The 20,629-nt window shown below is 46.2% G+C and overlaps 1 long non-coding RNA gene across 2 annotated transcripts in view; it reads left to right on the forward strand.

Moving 5' to 3' along the window:
• The first annotated feature begins 1,079 nt into the window (after positions 1-1,079).
• The window catches only part of LOC140468572 (uncharacterized), a 50,947-nt gene continuing 31,397 nt past the window's right edge, over positions 1,080-20,629 (forward strand). The window contains exons 1-4 of one of the 2 annotated variants that reach the window (XR_011955695.1): positions 1,080-1,162; positions 1,800-1,906; positions 14,255-14,363; positions 19,419-19,525. This is a non-coding gene — a long non-coding RNA (uncharacterized lncRNA). Of the gene's footprint in view, positions 1,163-1,450; positions 1,544-1,799; positions 1,907-14,254; positions 14,364-19,418; positions 19,526-20,629 lie in introns of those variants that run through there. The other variant, XR_011955696.1, reaches the window with a different exon arrangement.

Raw genomic sequence — 20,629 nt, forward strand, 5'->3', positions numbered from 1 at the left:
AAAGTTAATTGCATAATACAGGAGCTCATGGTATCGGGGTAATATATTAGCATAGACTGAGGATTGGTTAACCACACTGGCTGTTGCTGAGTCCTCACTTGGAGTACTGTATACAATGTTAGCTCCCATATTTAATAAAGGATAAACCAACATCGGAGACCATTTAAAAAAGATTCACTTAGGTGCTTTGAGGCCGAAAGGGTTGACCTATCAAGAATAGATAAGCAGGGGTGATCTAATGGAAACAAGATTCTGAGGAACTTGACAGAGTAGATGTTGACTAGATCTTCTAGCACCAGTGAAGTCTCAAACCAGGGGACATGACATAAGGGAACATTCATTTTAGAAAAAGTAAAGATTTTTTTCTCTCAGTGAATGGCTAGAATTTTCTCACACAAACAATTGTGAAAGTTAAATGTGGGAGTGTAATGCCTGGGTTACTCTTCGGAGGGTTGTTCTGGCTTGTTGGGCTGAAGGGCCTGTTTCCACATAGTAGGGAATCTATAATTCTATCTCAAATTATTTTAAAAGAGGGCAGATAGATTTTTGAAATATTGAGCAGTTGAGGGCTATGCGGATGAAGCGTAAAAGAGTTGTTGAGGTCTGGGTTGGCCCAGCCATGCTCTGATAGAATGGGGGAACAAGCTGAAGGTGATGAATGCCCGACTCCTGCTCCGATTCCTTGAGGCTCCGTTTCATGTTTTTTTTGTTTCCAAAGAAGACCGTGATACAATGTGCTAAAGATCTCAGATGTTGTGAAAAGGAATGAAAATGGGGTGTTTATGTACTGATTCAGATGGCATTGATTCATCAATCACAGCGATACAGTCATGAGTAGGAAGGCAATTCCCTCCATGAATAAAGGAAATCTACTGCAGAGCTCACACAAAGGGAATTCTTCCCCTCAGCAAACTCTCCTATCACATTACCCAACATAGCAGCTCAAGCAGGACACACTGCGCATGCTTTAGTCATCAAAGGCGACCCTGGGTGATTGATGTCAGCACCGGACCAATGAAAGGTCGGTGGGCGGAACTGGAGGACCGAGCGGGAGGTTGATCCTCCAACCAATCAAAATCAAACTAAACCATGTGATCACCCTCGCGCGCGGAGCAGAGTCGCTGTAATGAATGCTCGGGAAGTTATGGAGAGAAAGGATACGGTAAGGAAAGAAATAAACTGGGAAACGGGAGAAAAACTGTGTTGCTATGAACGGAGAGATTTTACAAACAAATTGTGCACGTTGGAAAACACAAATTTGAACGTCCCAGTCCCGTGTTTGCAGTAAATGGGGAATAGCCTCAGTGCGGCTGCAGGTCTGAGTGAGCGCCGCCATCTTTATTCAGGACAACGACTCACTGGACACGTTCGGAGCCGCCATCTTTGTAGGGGGCAAGGTGCAGCCAGGCGCATGTGCAGCCTTTCTCTCGTAGAGTCATTGTGATCATAACAGCCAATACTGCTCTGATTCACCTCTGGGCTCCCTCATGACCACTTTGTCAATATCAAGCTTCCTCAGTCTCGAACCATGGGTGTATTTTTGGTCTGTTTACTACTGTATTATTACTTTTATAGACCCTTTGTAAATGAGTTTTTCACTGCGGCCCAGCCCCTGACCATGTACTGCTCTATTATCAGATTACTTTTTTCTTGAATATTTTTGACAGTCAAGAATTCTTTTTTTCCAACAAGCAAGTGTATTTTCCTTCCATTTCTGTTTATCAAATTCTGCACCATTTTCATTCCCTGTAATCCGTTTTGCACTCCCTGAAACATCAACTGTGTTTCTCCTTCCACAGATACCAGTGATTAATGCCAAAGCCCTGTTGCTTGTGGAGAGGATGATGTTTGACTTTCTTGTACAGCTGCAGTTTGTGTGGTGAAGGTGCGCCCACAATGTGGTTGGGTAAGAGACATTACAGATTATTCATTACAGCAACAGTGATGATTTGAAAATAATGTCTAAATCAACAACACTTTGTATTTTTATTGTCATGCTTATAATTTCACAAAAATAATGTTGAGAACTTTAGACATAAGGCCAGAGATGGAGATATTAGGTCAGGTGACCAAAAGCATTGCCAAAAAGCAGGTTTTGAGGAATGTCTTAAAGGTGGAAAGCAGACCTGTGAGGTTTTGGCTGCAAAGTTCAGACCAAGCTGCTTCAGCAACTGTAGAAACAGCCACACAGGTGAAGTAATGAATTAACAAATGGTTGGGAGTCTCGATGAAACTGGGTTTTCGAGGTCTCAAAGTGTGTGTGGTGCAGGGAGCTAGGGATTATCACAGCTAGGAATTAAATCAAGTGTGAGAATTTTAAATTGAGGGATATTGGCCAGGTGCTGGCAGGTGAGACTAGATTGGGTTGGGGTATGTGGTCGGCATGGACGGGTTGGACCGAAGGGTCTATTTCCTTGCTGTACATCTCTATGGCTGTTATGCTGTTGATTATAATTAGGAGCCTTTCGATGAATCAACAAGCAGAGATTTAGACTTTCATGAGATTACAGGGAGGTTGAATGTGGGAAGCTGGCCCTGAGTGTGTTTAGAAAATGAAGTCTGGAGATAACATAAAGTGGATGAGATGACATGAGCTGAAACAAGGGTGGAATCAGCTAGAAATAGTGATCTTGTAGTGGGACTGGGCTGTCACCCTCACCTCACCTCTGGGATTCAGTTAGGTGTCAGGTTGTGAATCAGGGCGGTAACACAATCGGGAGCTGAGTGGCCCTGGTGGAGCCTAAAATTAGTGTCACTGAGCTGACTGTTGCTGAGCAGCTGCTGCTTGGTAGCCCTGTTGATGACATCTTCCATCACTTTACTGCGGATCGAATGTGGACTGATAGATGGAATTTGCCTGGGTTGGATTATCCTGTGTTTTTGTGTTGAACATCCCTGGGCAATGTTCCACATTGTCGGTAGATGCCAGTGCTGGAGCGGTACTTGGCTTGGTGGGTGGCAAGTTCTGGAGCACAAGCTATCAGTGTTATTGCCAGAATATTTGCCGGGCCCGTAGCCTTTGCACTACTTAACCATTTCTTGATGTTATTCAAACTGAATCGAACTGGCTAAAAACTCACATCTGTGATGTTGGAAACCACTGGAGAAGGCTGAGATGGATCATCCACTTGACACGTGTGGCTGCAGATTGCTGCAAATGCTGTCATCTTATCTGGTACATGGATGTGTGAGACCCCTCCATCAGTAAGGGTGGGGATATCTGTGATGCTTCCTGCAGTGAGTTGTTTAACTGTCCATCACCATTCACAACTTGGTGTGGCAGAACTGCAGAGCTCTGATCTGTTCCACTGGATATGGGATCACTTAACTCTGTTGCTTGCTGCTGATGCTGTTTGAAATGCAGATAGTCCTGTTTGGTAGCTTCACCAGGTTGGCACTTCATTTTTAGTTATGCCTGGTGCTGCTCTTGGCATGCCCTCCTTTACTGTACATTGTGATGGTTGAGAGTGGAATTTACAATCCCATGAGATTATAGATTGCGCTGGAGTACAGTTCTGCTGCTGTTGATGTCCCACAGTGCCTCAGAGATACCCAGTTTGAGATCCTACATCTCTTCAAAGTCTATCCCATTTAGAACGGTGATAGTGTCACTCAACACAATGGCGGTTTTTCTCAACTTTAAGGCAAGACTTTGTCTCCAAAAGGAATTTGTGATGGTCGCTCTTACCGATACTGTCATGGAGAGATATATCTGCAGCTAGTCAATTCATAACAATGAGATCAAGTATGTTTTTCCCTCTTGTTCGTTCCCTCACCACCCACTGCAGACTCAGTTGAGCAGCTATGTCCTTTAGGACCTGACCAGCTCAGTCAGTAATTCTGTTGCAGAGCTCGTCTCGATTGTGGATATCGAAATCCTGTACCCAGAGTATGTTTGATACCATTTTACTTCCTCAGTGCTTCCTCCATATATTGTTCAACATGAAGGAGAACTGATTCATCAGCCGAGGGAGGATGGTACGTGGTTACCAGCAGGAGCCGTGAGACTTCCTGGTGTCCGGAGTCAATGCTGAGTACTCCCAGGGCAAATCCTCCCTGTCTGTACACCACTGGGCCACCACCTCTGCCTGGTCTGTCCTGCCGGTGGGACAGGACATATCCAGAGATTTTAGGAGAAAGTGAAGACTGCAGATGCTGGAGATCAGAGTCGAGAGTGTGGTGCTGGAAAAGCACAGCAGGTCAGGGTGATGAAGGGCTTAGGCTCGAAACGTTGATTCTCCTGCTCCTCGGACGCTGCCTGACCTGTTGTGCTTTTCCTGCACCACACTCTCTATCTAGGGATGGTGATGATGGTGTCTGGTCATTGTCTGTAAGGGTTGATTTTGTGAGTATGACTATGTCAGGCTCTTCCTTGATTGGTCGGTGAGACAGCTCTGCACATTTTGGCCCCAAAATCCAGATGTTAGTCTGGAGGACGTTGCACCATCGAGAGGACTGATTCTGTGGTTGTATTTTCTGGTGTCTTGATAGATACCAAGCGGTCTATCCAGTTTCATTCCTTTGTTGAGACTTTGCAGTGATTAATACAGAGAGTAGCTGGCTGGGTCACTGTCAGGTTGGCAGGATGTTTTCCGCCATTGACAATGATTCCATGGAGATCAGGAGATTCCTAATTCCAGTTTTTTTTTCTTGAATTCAGACTCCACCATCTGTCAAGATGGGATTCGAACCAGGACTTCAGTCGTCTGTTTTAATATTTTGGATAAACGTTAAATACATTAGGTTTGTTCACTCACTTTAAATATCACTTACCCAGGTTTGGTTTCTTTGTGAAACACTGTTCATCATCCTGTCTCCTCCAACATTCTCTCCAACAACAAGAGTTTGGAGCACATGGAGTTTCTCTGTCACTCAGACTGAGATAATCCGATCTGGAGCTTCCCTCCCTCCCACTAGCCCACGGAGCCAAACTGCGTCACGTAGTGTTCCTGGTTTTTGTCCTTAACTGACATCTTTCTCCAATCTCATGTCAAGCCTTATCAGAGCTCATCTTGACCCTTTACCTTAATCTCACTAAACTACAGACTTTCCAACTCTCTTTCCTCCTCCTCTTCATCAGTCCCCCTCACCGATTCACAGATATTGTTCCTTGTTCTGTCTTTTCTGGTTATGGTCCTTCTCTCCCAAAATCCTGCTCCACCTCCACTCTCACTTTCCTTTCTGAATTTCTTGCATTTGGTGTCCTTGGTCCCTCCTGTATCTCACATACAATGCCAGGAGGTGACATCGTGCAAAAGCACCATGTTGGGTTTCACATGTGCACTGACGATGCCCAACTCTTCCTCCCCATCATCCCTCTCCATTACTCCAATGTTACTCAGTTATCAACTGCTAACCACATTCCCACTACTCGATTAGGTGCAGTTTCCTCTAATGAAACATTGTAATGGTTAAACCCATTGCCTTACAAATTCCTTTCCCTTACTGCTGAGTCCCTCCCTCCCACTGGGAACTGTCTGAGGCAGAACTACACTCTTCACAATATTGCTGTCATATCTGACCCCAAGCTGACCTTCTGATCAGACACCTACACAATCACAACACCAGGAATTCCAATCTCTTAAACGTTGTTTGTCTCCTCCTTACCCCAGCTCCATTGCTACTGAAACCCCTTACCCGCGTCTGTGTCGCCTTAAACTTGATGAATCTGAAATGGAACCCTTTATTGCGTGACTGACACAGAATCTGGTTTCGGACTCCCCCGTGATGGGAAACATCCTCTCACTATTTATCCTGTCAAACCCCTTAGGAATCTGGTGGTGGGGTATGATTGTAGGTGGTGGAAATGGCAGAGGATGATGTGTTGTATCTGGATGGATGGTAAGGACTTGGGGAGGGTTCTATCCTTGCAGTTCGAGGTGTGGATTTCAAAGACAGAGGTGCGGGAAGTGGAGGAGACACATTCGATGGTATTGACTATGTGGGAGGGGAAATTGCAGTCCTTGGAAAAACTGGCTTTACTGGAACACTGCAGTAAGCGTGAGACAGAGATGTTGGCCAGGGAACAGGCTCGTGTGTTAAAGTGGCAGGCAGCTGGAAGCTCGGGGTCTGTTTTTGCAGCAGAACGTAGATCATCAGTCGCCATTTCCGCCACCTCCACTGAGATGCTGCCAGACACAGCTTCCTGTCCCCTCCATTAACAGCTATGCACCCCCCCAGCAAGATCATAATCCACTCCTTTGTCTTTCCAAATGTTCCAGTCTCTCTTTGGGTTCTGTCCCTGCCTATTATTTACTCTTTAACCCCTATCTCCTGCAATACAAAGATCTGCAAGTTAGTTGAATTGGCCAAGCTAAATTTCCCATAATGTTCTGGGATGTGTAGGTTAGGTGTATTAGTCAGGAGAAATGTAGAGTAATAGGGTTGGGGAATGGGTCTGGGTGGGATACTCTTCGGAGGAACGCTGTGGAACCTTTGGGCCGAATGGCCTGTTTCCACAGTGTCAGAATTCTAATTTTCCCAGCTCCCATCGGTTCTGAGGAAGGGCCACTGGACAGATTTCTGTTCCCAGATGCTGCCAGACCTGCTGAGCTTTCCCAGCACCTTCTGCTTGTTGTTCCTGATTGACACCATCCATACACCTTCTGGGTTTGATTCAGACAGGGGGAGGATCCCACCACTGACCTCACAATGGGGTCCAGCTGATTGATGGAAGCTTCGGACCAATAGGAAAGATTGGTGGGACCGGTGGACGAAGTGGAACCAGCTGGTCATCCAAACAATGGGAGTGAATGAGGGGCGTGGCCAGTGGGATGACACATCATCAGTAACTCTGCCTGTGCAGCGCCACGTGACACGGCCGTCGGTGAACGTGGGAGACGCAAACAGGGAAGGGGAGAGTGGCCTCGGAGACGGAGATGATGAATCACTTTTTTTTTCTAGTATGGCCATATGCAATCTCATGTTTATATCTTTTTTTCTTTTTTTTTATTATCACCCAATCTCCTGTTATTTTTTTTTAAAACTGCGGTAGTACTTATTTTTTCCCCAGCACCCATGGTGTGTGTGTGCAGGTGTGAGACACAGTGAGAGACACAAAGTGCACGAATCTTTATTCAATTTCCACCACCAGGAAGATAGGAAAACGCCCCAGTGGCCAGTGACAAGCACTGCCCTTCACATCAAAGGGCAATGCTGTGTGATCAAAACAGTGAAGGGGAGGGTAGGGACTAAATCAAAATAGAGTTGGAAGGGAAAAAATGCACTCCACTCCCTGTGGCGCCCACCTCTCCCTGAACAACTCCAGGGTGTTGGTGGACACCGCGTGCTGCTTCTTCAAGGACACCCGGGCTCTAACGTAACCCTGGAAGAGGGGCAGGCAGTCGGCCCTAACGACCCCCTCCACGGCCCGCTGCCTGGACCTGTTGATGGCCAGTTTGGCCAGGCCCAGGAGCAGACCCACGAGGAGGTCTTCAGATCTGCCCTCCCTCCTCTGTACCGGGTGCCCAAAGATCAGGAGCGTGGGACTGAAGTGCAACCAAAAGCAGAGGAGGAGGTTTTTAAGAAAATCAAAAATGGAGGGCAAATGCCCACACCCAATATATACATGGTCCACGGACTCCACAGCGCCACCGAACAAGCAGTTGGGCTGGGAGTCCGTGAACCACCGCAATCTGCGGTTGCAGGAGACTGCTGCGTGCAACACCCTCCACCCCAGATCCCCGAGAGAAAGGGGGAGGACTCCCGCGTAGAGAGCCCTCCACTGGGGATCCCCACGGGCCGGTGGCAAGTGGGCATGCCAAGGCGTGTCCGGACGGTGGATGAGGGAGAAGAGGTGGACGGTGTGCAGCAGCAGTCTACACAGGGCCCTTCTTTTCACATCTTTGAAAGAAACAAAATTAAAATTCCGGAGGCGGCTCAGGTTGTGGGGCACAGGCTCCCGCGGGAAGTATGGGACCTTGGGGCCAAATGAATCACTTTAGACTGGGAAGTTTCAATTACCCTCTGTGCGGGTCGTTAGTCTGAATTAGAAGCTCTCGGTCCCGCGTTTGCAGCAGATGGGAAAATGGCTGCGGCCCTTAGGCGGTGATAGGTCATGGGATATGGTCGCCATCTTTATTAGGGGTAAGGTACAGGTGAGGCGCATGTGCATGTCCCCTTCCGAGGGTGGGGGGTGCGATTTGAATAGAGGCATTTACACATCAAGCACATACCAAGCGAAAAGTATGTCTTTATATTCTTCCTGCACTGACTGAGAGTTTTGTTTTGTAAATTCATTTCATAGGATATTAAATCAGAATAATTGAGGCTAGGATCTCAAAAGCAAGTTTTTACAGTCAATGGAGTCATCAGGATCTGAATATCATTGGCTTTTAACTGTGGAAGGAGAAAGGTTTGTCTGATCTGTTTGTGGTAAAATATCTCCAATATTTTTGTTAAGCAGAAAGATGTACAAATTCATGGTTGGGTCACACTTTGGGTTTGTGCTCTGTTCTGGGCCCTGCAGCAGAGGAAGGAGATATTAGCCTGAAAGGGAGCACAGATTTATCCAGATGACACCTCGTCTCTTTGTAAGAACTGTCAGATTTAGACCCAATCACCCACTTCATGATGTTAACCTGTAAACTTCATATTTTCAATTACCTGCAAACTTCCCATTAAAAGTCCTTTTGGACACAAATTCCAGTACCTTTCATTTGGAATGTTCCAGCTTCTGACAACTGTCTGTTCATTCCGAAACTGCTGAGGTCCATGTTGACTCTGGGGTTACAAAGGGCTGAATTGAAAGATGAGGTGCTGTCCCTGAGCTCCCATTGAGATACATTGGAACAGTACAGGAGGCTGAGGGCAGTGTAGGTGTGAGCAGACAATGAAAATGACAGGGCTGCACTGTGAGGGCTGCTTGGCTCAATGAGAGTGTTTTGGAGTTGGGTGTAAACAGAGTGAGGTGAGACAGGGAGAAGGTGAAGCTGAAACTCAGTTTTAGTTCAGGCCCTTCAGAAATTCACAGTCCCAATGAGAATAGTCAGTTTTTAAGTGATACCTGCAGAGGATTTGTTAACAGTTTTTAAAGTATTTTTCCGGAGGGCTGTTGAGAGTTAACCACATTGCTGTGGGTCTGGAGTCACATGTAGGCCAGACCAGGTGAGGATGACCGTTTCCTTCCCTACAGGACATTAGTGAACCAGATGGGTTTTCTAACAATCAACAATAGTTTCATGGTCGTCATTCGCCTTTCCATTCTAGATTGTCTTGAATTCCGATGCTGCCGTCAGCCATGTTGGGATTCTAAACCTAATCCTCGGAACACTGTACATGTCACTCATCTGGCAGGAATACCATTAAGCCATTGCCTCCCTTTTTAGCAATAGAACATAGAACATAGAACATAGAGCATAGAACAATACAGCACAGAACAGGCCCTTCGGCCCACGATGTTGTGCCGAACTTCTATCCTAGATTAAGCACCCATCCATGTACCTATCCAAATGCCACTTAAAGGTCGCCAATGAATCTGACTCTACCACTCCCTCGGGCAGCGCATTCCAAGCCCCCACCACTCTCTGGGTAAAGAACCCACCCCTGACATCTCCCCTATACCTTCCACCCTTCACCTTAAATTTATGTCCCCTTGTAACACTCTGTTGTACCCGGGGAAAAAGTTTCTGACTGTCTACTCTATCTATTCCTCTGATCATCTTATAAACCTCTATCAAGTCACCCCTCATCCTTCGCCGTTCCAACGAGAAAAGGCCGAGAACTCTCAACCTATCCTCGTACGACCTACTCTCCATTCCAGGCAACATCCTGGTAAATCTTCTCTGCACCCTCTCCAAAGCTTCCACATCTTTCCTAAAGTGAGGTGACCAGAACTGCACACAGTACTCCAAATGTGGCCTAACCAAAGTCCTGTACAGCTGCAACATCACCTCACGACTCTTGAATTCAATCCCTCTGCTAATGAACGATAATACTCCATAGGCCTTCTTACAAACTCTATCCACCTGAGTGGCAACCTTCAAAGATCTATGTACATAGACCCCAAGATCCCTCTGTTCCTCCACCTGACCAAGAACCCTACCATTAACCCTGTATTCCGCATTCTTATTTGTTCTTCCAAAATGGACAACCTCACACTTGGCAGGGTTGAACTCCATCTGCCACTCCTCAGCCCAGCTCTGCATCATATCTAAGTCCTTCTGCAGCCGACAACAGCCCTCCTCACTGTCCACAACTCCACCTATCTTCGTATCATCTGCAAATTTACTGACCCACCCTTCGACTCCCTCATCTAAGTCATTAATAAAAATTACAAACAGCAGAGGACCCAGAACTGATCCCTGCGGAACTCCACTTGTAACTGGACTCCATGCTGAATATTTACCATCTACCACCACTCTCTGACTTCGACCGGTTAGCCAGTTTTCTATCCAATTGGCCAAATTTCCCTCTATCCCATGCCTCCTGACTTTCCGCATAAGCCTACCATGGGGAACCTTATCAAATGCCTTACTAAAATCCATGTACACTACATCCACTGCTCTACCCTCATCCACATGCTTGGTCACCTCCTCGAAGAATTCAATAAGACTTGTAAGGCAAGACCTACCCTTCACAAATCCGTGCTGGCTGTCCCTAATCAAGCAGTGTCTTTCCAGATACTCGTAAATCCTATCCCTCAGTATCCTTTCCATTACTTTGCCTACCACAGAAGTAAGACTAACTGGCCTGTAATTCCCGGGGTTATCCCTATTCCCTTTTTTGAACAGGGGCACAACATTCGCTACTCTCCAGTCCCCTGGTACCACCCCAGTTGCCAGTGAAGACGAGAAGATCATTGCCAGCGGTACTGCAATTTCCTCGCTTGCTTCCCACATAATCCTAGGATATATCCCGTCAGGCCCGGGGGACTTGTCTATCCTCAAGTTGTTCAAAATGTCCAACACATCTTCCTTCCTAACAGGTATCTCTTCTACCTTATCAGTCCGTTTCACACTCTCCTCTTCAACAATACGGTCCCTCTCGTTCGTAAATACTGAAGAGAAGTACTTGTTCAAGACCTCTCCTATCTCTTCCGACTCAATACACAGTCTCCCACCACTGTCCTTGATCGGACCTACCCTCGTTCTCGTCATTCTCGGGTTTCTCACATACGCATAGAATGCCTTGGGGTTATCCTTGATCCTATCCGCCAAGGATTTTTCATGCCCTCTCTTAGCTCTCCTAATCCCTTTCTTCAGGTCCCTTCTGGCTATCCTGTATCCCTCCACTGCTCTGTCTGAACCTTGTTTCCTCAACCTTATGTAAGCCTCCTTCTTCCTCTTTACTAGACATTCAACCTCCCTTGTCAACCAAGGCTCCCTCACACGACCATTTCTTTCCTGCCTGATCGGTACATACATATCAAGGACACGTCATATCTGCTCCTTGAAAAAGTCCCACATTTCCACCACATCCTTCCCTGACAGCCTATGCTCCCAACGTATGCTCCTCAAATCCTGTCTTACAGCATCGTAATTTCCCTTCCCCCAATTGTAAAAACTTCCTTGTTGTGCGCACCTATCTCTCTCCATAACCAAGGTGAAAGTCACAGAATTGTGGTCGCCATCACCAAAATGTTCACCCACTAACAAGCCCACCACTTGTCCCGGTTCGTTACCAAGTACCAAATCCAATATGGCCTCCCCTCTGGTTGGACAATCTACATACTGCGTTAGAAAAGCTTCCTGGACACACTGCACAAACACCGCCCCATCCAATCTACTTGATCTAAAGAGCTTCCAGTCAATATTTGGGAAGTTGAAGTCGCCCATGACTACGACCCTGTGGCTTCTGCACCTTTCCGAAATCTGTTTCCCAATCTGTTTCTCCACATCTCTGCTGCTATTGGGGGGCCTATAATAAACACCCAACAAGGTGACTGCACCTTTCCTATTTCTGACTAAAAGAAAGTTCCATCATTCTACGTGTACAATTTGAGATAAAACACTGCAATGTCCATGTGTCAGGTCAGCCTCTCCAAAAGGTCAATCAACAGAAATTTGTTTGGCGGTGAAATATTTCACTTTTTTGGGCCAGTTTATGAAACACAAATGAATCTAAATAAAAATCTTATGCCACGGTCATGTAATTTCTGAAGCCGGAGGGGGATTACAGAGACAGGGAGGGTTGTGGGGCCAGAGGGGGATTGTTGTCCAAACATCACTGTGGTGTACATGGACGACAGCATTTCAGGGAGGTGGTTAACCACCACTTTCTCCGAGACAAGTAAAGGTGGCCAATAAATACTGGTCTGGGCAGCAAAGGCAACCCCCAGTGAATAAAACCAAGCAGTGACCTCTCTGAGCTGACTTGCTGTGAAGTTAAAAACCTCTCTGGAAATGGAGTGGACAGAGAAGAGAAACAGAGACATTTCACAGCTGTCCTCAGAGAGACCTCACCCTTGGAAGTACTCAGAGCCGGGGATCAGCTCAGTGAGTTTCAGTCTCTTCAAATAACAATCTTAGTCGGTTTTATTTTATTCAATCTACAATAGTGAGTAAGGTAAGGATTTCTTTTTAATGTCTTAGGGTCTCTTGATGAAATGTTTAAGATATGAAATGTAAGCATTAAGTTATTCTCGGGCAGTATTTTTTGAGCAGTAAGACCGTGCCTTTGTCTTGGTCTGTAGATTGTTAAGGTGGAGAGATGCCTGTTGTAGAGTGGCGTGCTGTTCCTGTCGGATGTGGGAGATTAGGGAGAGTTTCAATGATGGATTAGTGGTGCAGGAAGAGCACAGCAGTTCAGGCAGCATCCAAGGAGCAGCGAAATCGACGTTTCGGGCAAAAGCCCTTCATCCTGATGAAAGGCTTTTGCCCGAAACGTCGATTTCGCTGCTCCTTGGATGCTGCCTGAACTGCTGTGCTCTTCCAGCACCACTAATCCAGTATTTGGTTTTCAGCATCTGCAGTTATTGTTTTTACCTCAGAGTTTCAATTATCCTGATGATTGTCTGCAGGAAGTGTGATTGTAAATCCTATTGGAACGCATGGATTGGTGGAGGAGTCATTAAAGGCAGTGAGGAATTGAGAGGAGCTGGGGGTGTGATAGGTGGCAGTCTCAGGAATGCAGGACACTGCAGATAGTCAGGTAGATGGTTTACCGCTAGGAAAGCGAGGAGGGGTAGGTCGGTACTGCAGGAGTCTCCTGTGGCTATCCCCATCTCAGACAAGTATACTGTTTTGGAAAATGTAGGTGGTAATAGACTTTCAGGGGAATGTAGCACTGACAGCCAAGTTACTGGTACTGAGACTGGCTTCGAACACAATGTGAGATATATCCAGTTCCACACGATCGATGGTGATAGGGGACTCTCTAGTCAGAGGCACAGTCTGCCATTTCTGCAGCTGACAGTGAGACATCAGAATGGGGTGGTGCCGCCCTGGTGCCAGTGTCAAGGATGTCTCACAGAGGGAGCAGAATATTCTCAAAAGGGAAAATAACCAGTGGGAGGATATTATACATTGGTACCAATGGCATAGGAAGGGGAAAGCCTGGGGTCCTGACGAGCAGCGAGATTTGCTCGTGCCACTCGGGAGGCATTAAACAAGTGAGGGAGTCGGGGTAATCCTAAAGAGATAGTGAGAAAAGAGGTGAGTCTGAGGCTGGTACTGTTCACCAGTCAGACTGTCAAGGCAGGCAAGAGCAAGTCACAGAATGAGGTGCGACGGACCAGTTACACTGCATTTATATCAGTGCAAGAGACCTGACAGGTCAGGCAGGTGGGCTCAGGGTATGGTTTTGAATATGGCAGCAATATTACAGCAATTACAGAGGCATCACTCAGGGATGGACAGGTCTAGCAGCTTAATGTTCCCAGGGTATAGATGTTATAGCAAGGATAGAAAGGGGCCAACAGAGCAGGGAGAGAGGTGTTTTTGATTAGAGATAACATTATGGCTGGGCTTCGGGAGGATATTCCTGGGAGTACATCCAGGCAAGTTATTTGGTTGGTACTGAGAAATAAGAAAAGGATGACCATCTTACTGGGATTGTATTATAGACTCTCTCCCAATCGTCAGCGGGGAATTGAGACACAATTTTACCAGGAGACCTCAGTTATCTGAAAGAATAATATGGCTGCAATGACAAGTGGTTTTAATTTTACCAACATGGCCTCGGAGTGCTGTAGTGTTAAGGGCTTGGATGGAAAGGTATTTGTTCAGTGTGTACGAGAACATTTCAGATTCAGTTGGTGGGATGTACTTACTAGAGAAGGAACAAAACCTAACCTGTTTTCTTTATTCATTCACAGGATGAGGCTGTCACTGGCTCGGCCAGCATTTATTGCTGCGTTTACCCAGAGGGCAGTTAAGAGTCAACCACGTTGCTATAGGTCTGGAGTCCCATGCAGACCAGACCAGGTAAGGATGGCATTTTCCTTCCCTAAATGTCGTGAGTGAACCACATTGGTTTTTCCAACAATTGGCAATGGATTCCTTGTCATCACTAGATTATTTTTTCTAGATATTTATTGAATTCACGTTCCAAAATCTGCCGTGATGGGATTCAAACCCGGGTCCCCAGAACGTTATCTGGGTCTCTGGATTAACTGTCTAGCGATAATTTCACTCCGTCATCACTGCCACTTAGGAGATGAGGCAGGGTCAGTGACTGAGGTATCAGTGGGGCAGCGCATTAACACCAAAGATCCCACAGTATTGTGGCTCAGTGATGAGCGCTGCTTCCTCAGCACCAGGGGACCTGGGTTTGTTTCCAGTCTCAGGCGACTGTGTTGGAGTTGGCACATTCTCCCCAGTGTCTGTAAGGGTTTCCTTCAGGTGTTCCAGTTTGCTCCCACAGTCCAAAGATGTGTAGGTTAGTTGGATGAATCATGTTAAATTTCCCATAGTGTCTAGATGCAGTATATGAGGCTTTGGGATGTGCAGGCAAATCTCTGCCTGATGTGAAAATATCCTTTTGGGGTTTTGGACAGAGGTCAGAGGGAGGTGTGGCCACATGTTTTACATCTCCCATGGCGGCAAGGGAGGGTCAAGGGTGTGGAGGGTGGGTTGGTGGGAGGGTGTGGACCGAACATGGGAGGTGCAGCGGGAATGGTCTCTGTGGAACGCAGGTAGGGTTGGGGAGGGAAATCTGTCTCTGGTGGTGGGGTCTGACTTTAGATAGCAGAAATAACCAAGGTTAATGGGCTGTATCTGGAGATGAGTGGGGTGGAAGGTGAAGAGCGCAGGGTTATATTCTTTATTGTGTCTGGAGGGGTGGGGTAAAGGCGGAGGTGCGGGAAGTGGAGGGTATGTGTTGGAGGGCATTGTTGATCAAGTCAGAGGAAAATTACGGTCCTTGAAGTCGGCCTTTCTGGGATGTCCTGGAATAGGATCCAAAGAGATTAAACAAATATATCACAGACAAAAGATTAACTGGACCAGAGAATAGAACCCCTTAAAGGTCAACAAGGCTGTCTATGGAACCACAGGGGGTGTGAAAGATATACAAATATTTCACGTCATTTTTACTGGAGAAGTATATGGAAGCTCGAGAGTTTGGAGAAATAAACAGTGATGACTTGAAAAGTGTCCATGTTACAGAGGAGGTGGTACTGGATGTCTTAAATCGCATCAAGGTGGATAAAGCCCTGGAACCTGATCAGGTGTATCCTGGAACTTTCTGGAAATCTAGGGATGTGATTGTTGGGCCTCTCCTGAGGTATTTGTATCGTTGATAACGACAGGTGAGGTCCCATTCTTTTTAAAAGGTGGTAAGGAGAGGCCATGGAACAAGAAAACAGTGAGCCTGAAGTCAGTGGCAGGCAAGTTGTTGGAAAGGATTCTGAGGGACAGGATATCCATCTGTTTGGAAAGGTAAGGAATGATCAGGGAGAGTCAATGTGGCTTTGTACGTGCACAATTGGGTCTCACTAACTTGAGTGAGTGTTTTGAAGTGACAGAGAAAATTGATTAAGCCAGGCGGTGAATGTTGTATATATGGACATTCAACAAGGTTCCACAAAGCAGACTGGTTCGCAGGGTTAGATAACATGGAATGGAGGGAGAGCAAGCCATTACAAAACTACCTTGAAGGTAGGAGACAGAGGATGATGATGGAGGGTTGCTTTGCGGACTGGAGGCCTGTGAGCAGCAATGTGCTGCAAGGATGGATATTGGGCCCTTAAATAAATGACTTGGATGTGAATATATGAGGTATGGTTAGTAGGTTTACAGAAGACACCAAAATTGGAGATGTAGAATAAAGAAGGTTAGTTCAGAATACAACAGGATCTTGATCAGATGGGCCACTGGAGCAAGGAATGGCAGACGGAGTTCAATTTAGATAAATGCGAGCTGTTGTATTTTGGAAAGGCAAATCAGGGCAGGACTTATACACTTAATGGTAAAGTCCTGGGGAACCTTGCTGAACAAAGGGACCTTGGAGTGCAGGTTCCTAGTTCCTTGAAAGTAGAGTCACAGGTAGGTAGGGTAGTGAATGCAGCATTTGGTATGCTCCCCGTTATTGGTCAATGCACTGAATGCAGCTGTTGTAACGTCATATTGTAGCTGGACAGGGCGCTGATTACAGCTCTTCTGGAATTCTGTTTTCAGTTCCAATTTCGCTGTTCTTGGAATAATGTTGAGAAATTTGAAAGGGGTCAGAAAATATTTGCAAGAATTTTGCCAGGGTTGGATGGTTTGAGCTATTGGGAAAGGCTGAATAAGCTGGGACTATTTTCCCTGGAGAGTTGGAGGCTGAGAGGTGATCTCATAAAATCATGAAGGGCATGGATAAGGTGAGCAGTCAGGGACTTTTTCCCAAGTTCGGTGGGTCCAGAACTAGAGGGTACAGGCTTAAGGTGAGAGGGAAAAGATTTAAAAGGGATCTAAGGGGCATCGTGTTCATGTTGAGGGCATTGCAAGTATGGAGTGAACTGCCAGAGGAACGGGTGGAGGCTAGTACAATTGCAGCATTTAAAAGGCATCTGATTGGGTACTTGAAAAGGAAGGTTTTAGAGGGATAAGTGTGAACCGCTGGCAAATGGGACTCCATTAACGCTCTCTGTTATTGGTCAATGTATTGAATACAGAAGCTGGGACGCCATATTGTGGCTGGACAGGACATTGATTAAGCCACTTCTGGAAAACTGTTTTCAGTTTGAATTACTCTGTTCTGGGAAGGATGTTGTGAAACTTGCAAAGGTTTGGACAAGATTTACAAAAACGTTGCCAGGATTGGAGGATTTGGGCTACAGGGGGAGGCTTAATAGGCTGGGCTATTTTCTCTGGAGAGTCAAAGACTGAGAGGTGACTTCATGGAGATTTATAAAATCACGAGGGGCGTGAATAAGGTGAGCAGCCGGGGTCCTATTTCCTCAGGTTAGGTGGGTCCAAAACTAGAGGACCTGGGTGTAAGTTGAGAGGGCAAAGATTTAAAAGGGATCTAAATGGCAACGTTTTCAAGCTGAGTGTGGTGTGTGTATGGGAGGGGCTACCAGATGAAGTAGTGGAGGCTGATAAAATCACAACATTTAAAAGGCTTCCAATTGGGTACATGAATAGGAAGGGTTTTGATGGATACAGGCCAATAGATGGTAAATGGGAATCCATTAGTTTAGGATTCCTCGTTGACACGGACGAATTGGACCGAAGGTCTGTTTCTTTGATCTTAATAAATTAAGATGCATTCCTCTCTTTTGTGGAGAGCTAGCTGAAGCACAGATAATTATCCTTGGAGCTGAGAAGGTGAAGCAGTGATTTCGATCTGGTGCAGATTTGGTTCCAAGGTCTTGAATTTGCAGAGAGAGAGAGAGGAATTGTTCACACTGTCACAATTTTTAGTAACTACTTTCAAGTAACTGGCAAATAATACAAGGTGAAAATGTGAACACTATTTTATTCAGTAAGTTCTGAGCATCTGGAACAGTCTGAACGACAGATTCGGCAGGTATTCTGAAACAGACTTGGAATCTTTTTAAGGAAAGATTTGGGGGGCCGTGGGCACATGGGAGGGGACTTGGGACAGATTTGCAGCATCTCCAAAGGGAGAGAGTACAGCCCCAATGGGCTGAATAGCCCCCAGGCCCTGTGCTCTGTGATACTGCCCCATTCAGTGTGAATGATGAAGCTCATCCCAGGGCAGAGAGAGGGATTAGCCCTCCATTCTCATCACAATGGGGCCTGGCTGATTGACGGCAGCTCCAGACCAATGGGAGGAGAATCTGTGTGGTCCTGCAGGCAATGGGAGTGAATGAGGGGTGTGGCCAGCAAGACAACACCTGTCGATGAGCTGTGCAGGTGCAGTGTCACTGGGTGGGGTTGGGAGAGACAGCAGAGACTGGGACAGAGGCTGTGGGACCTGAATTACAAACTCCCGGTAAATTAAAACCAAAAGAACTGCAGAAGATGTAAATCAGAAACAACAACCAGGAGGTTCTGGAAAAGCTCAGCAGGTCTGGCAGTATCTGTGAAGAGAAATCAGAGTTAAAGTTTCAGACTCAGTGTCCCTTCCACAGAAGAGATATTACTGAGAAAAAAAGGTCAGTTTATGTGCAGAAGGTAGGGTTTAGGGGACGATGTAAGGAGTAAAGGATAGGTGGGGATAGAGTGAGAAGAGTGGTTGGATAAAGGAGTGGATAACGATCTGGCTGGGGGAGGGTGATTAGCTGTTAATGGAGACTGTTAGTGGCTAACCATAGGTAGTGTGTAATGGCAGGCTGTGAGAACGAGGCCTGGTGTGTGGGGTAGGGGGCTACGACATGAGGTTGTTAACTTATGGTTAGCCACTAACTGTCTCCATTGTAAGCTGTTGCCCACCTACATCACTCCACGATTGGAGCTGCCGAGGACACAAACCTTTGGAATATCTTCCCTAAACCCCCCTGTCCGCCTTAAAGATGTATCTAAAAATCGTTCTCTTTAATCAACGTTTCCATCATTCGTGAAGCATTTTAGGATATTTGTCAATGTGAAAGGCTCGATACAATGCAGGTAGTTGTTGTTATTGTCTGACATCAGGAGAAACAGGGATGAGCCCATCTCTCTGAGACCTGATGAATAGCAAAAGCAGGAAGCACTGAGCATGCTCCAGCCCACAATGTGCCTCGGATTATTGATGTCAGCGCAGGACCAATAAGAGTGGGGGAACGGGGCTAGAGGTGCTAGTTGGTCCTTCAACCAATCGGAGTGAATGAGGGGCGGGGCAATACTCAACCATGTCATAAACTTCATTGGCAGCACAGTTTTGTTGTGACCAAGGCATTGGAAATGTGTGAAGGTGAAGGGCAGGGGAAAGGAAAGACATATTGACCAGGAAGAGAAGGAAATTTTCACGGTATGGAATGAGAGGTTTTACAGAACTTAGTGCACATTGTAAAACACAAATTTGAAAATCCCAAATTCTGTACCATTTTCCCTCCCGATAATGCATTTTGCACTCCCTGAAATATCAACTGTGTATTTCTCCCTCCACAGATACTAGTGATCAGTGCCAAAGCTCCATTGCCTGTGGAGAAGGTGATGTTTGACTTCCTTGTACAGCTGCAGTTCGTGTGGTGAAGGTGCTCCCACAATGTGTTTGGGTAAGAGCTGTTATAGATTATTCACTCAGCGACAGTGAAGAGTTGACAATGTATGTGCAAATCAACAACAGTTTGTTTTTTTTTTAACCATGTTTTTAATTCCACAGAAATACCATTGAGAACTTCTGACATAAGGCCACAGCTGTGGATACTAGGTCAGGTGATCAAAAGAATTGCCAAATAAGCAGGTTTTCAGGAATACCTTAAAGGAGGAAAGCAGGTCTGAGGGGGTCAGAGTGCGAATTCCAGACCGCCGTTGCCTTGGCAACAGTAGAAACAGTCAGGCAGATGAAGCAATGAATAAACACATCGTTCGGAGTCTGAAAGAAAATAAGATGTTGGGATCTCACCGGTTGTGTGGTGCAGGGAGACAGGGATGTTCACAACCAGGAATTACATCAAGGGTGCGAATATTAAATTGTTGCTTGTTAATAGGAGCCTTTTGATGGATCAACAAGTTTTGGTACAAGTGAGCACTATGGGCAGTAGGGTTTTAGATACTCTTGAGATTACATGTAAGTTGAATGTGGGAGGCTGGCCAGGAGTGTGTATGGATAATGAAGTCTGGAGATAACACAGGGATGGACGAGTGTTTCAGTAAATGAGCTGAGACTAGGGTGGAGTTGGGTGATGTCACTGATGTAGAAATAGTGCTTTTGGAGTTGGGCTGCCCCTCCTCCTCATCACTCCCCCTCCCCAATTCACAGATATTGTTCCTTGTTCTGTCTGTCTGTCTTTCCTGGTTATGTCTTCTGTCCCATTCTGCTACAAACTAATATTTGAACCCACCATTGTTTGAAAAACCTACTCCATCCCGACTCTCCCTTTCCTTTCTGAATTCCCTGTATTTGGTGTCCCTTAAGGATCTCTCCTTGGTCCCTCCTGTTTCTCACCTACATACTGCCAGGAGGTGACATTGTCCAAAAGCACCGTGTTAGGTTTCACATGTACACTGACAATGCCCAGCTCTCCCTCCCCATCATCCCTCTCCATTACTCAGTTATCAAACTGCTCATCACACTCCCACCAAGCGATTGGCTGCAATTTCCTGCAACGGAACGTTACAATGGTTAAACCCATTGCCTTCAGTTGCTATTACAAATT

This window comes from Chiloscyllium punctatum, chromosome 47, assembly GCF_047496795.1.
Source record: "Chiloscyllium punctatum isolate Juve2018m chromosome 47, sChiPun1.3, whole genome shotgun sequence".
Classification (NCBI taxonomy): Eukaryota; Metazoa; Chordata; class Chondrichthyes; order Orectolobiformes; family Hemiscylliidae; genus Chiloscyllium; species Chiloscyllium punctatum.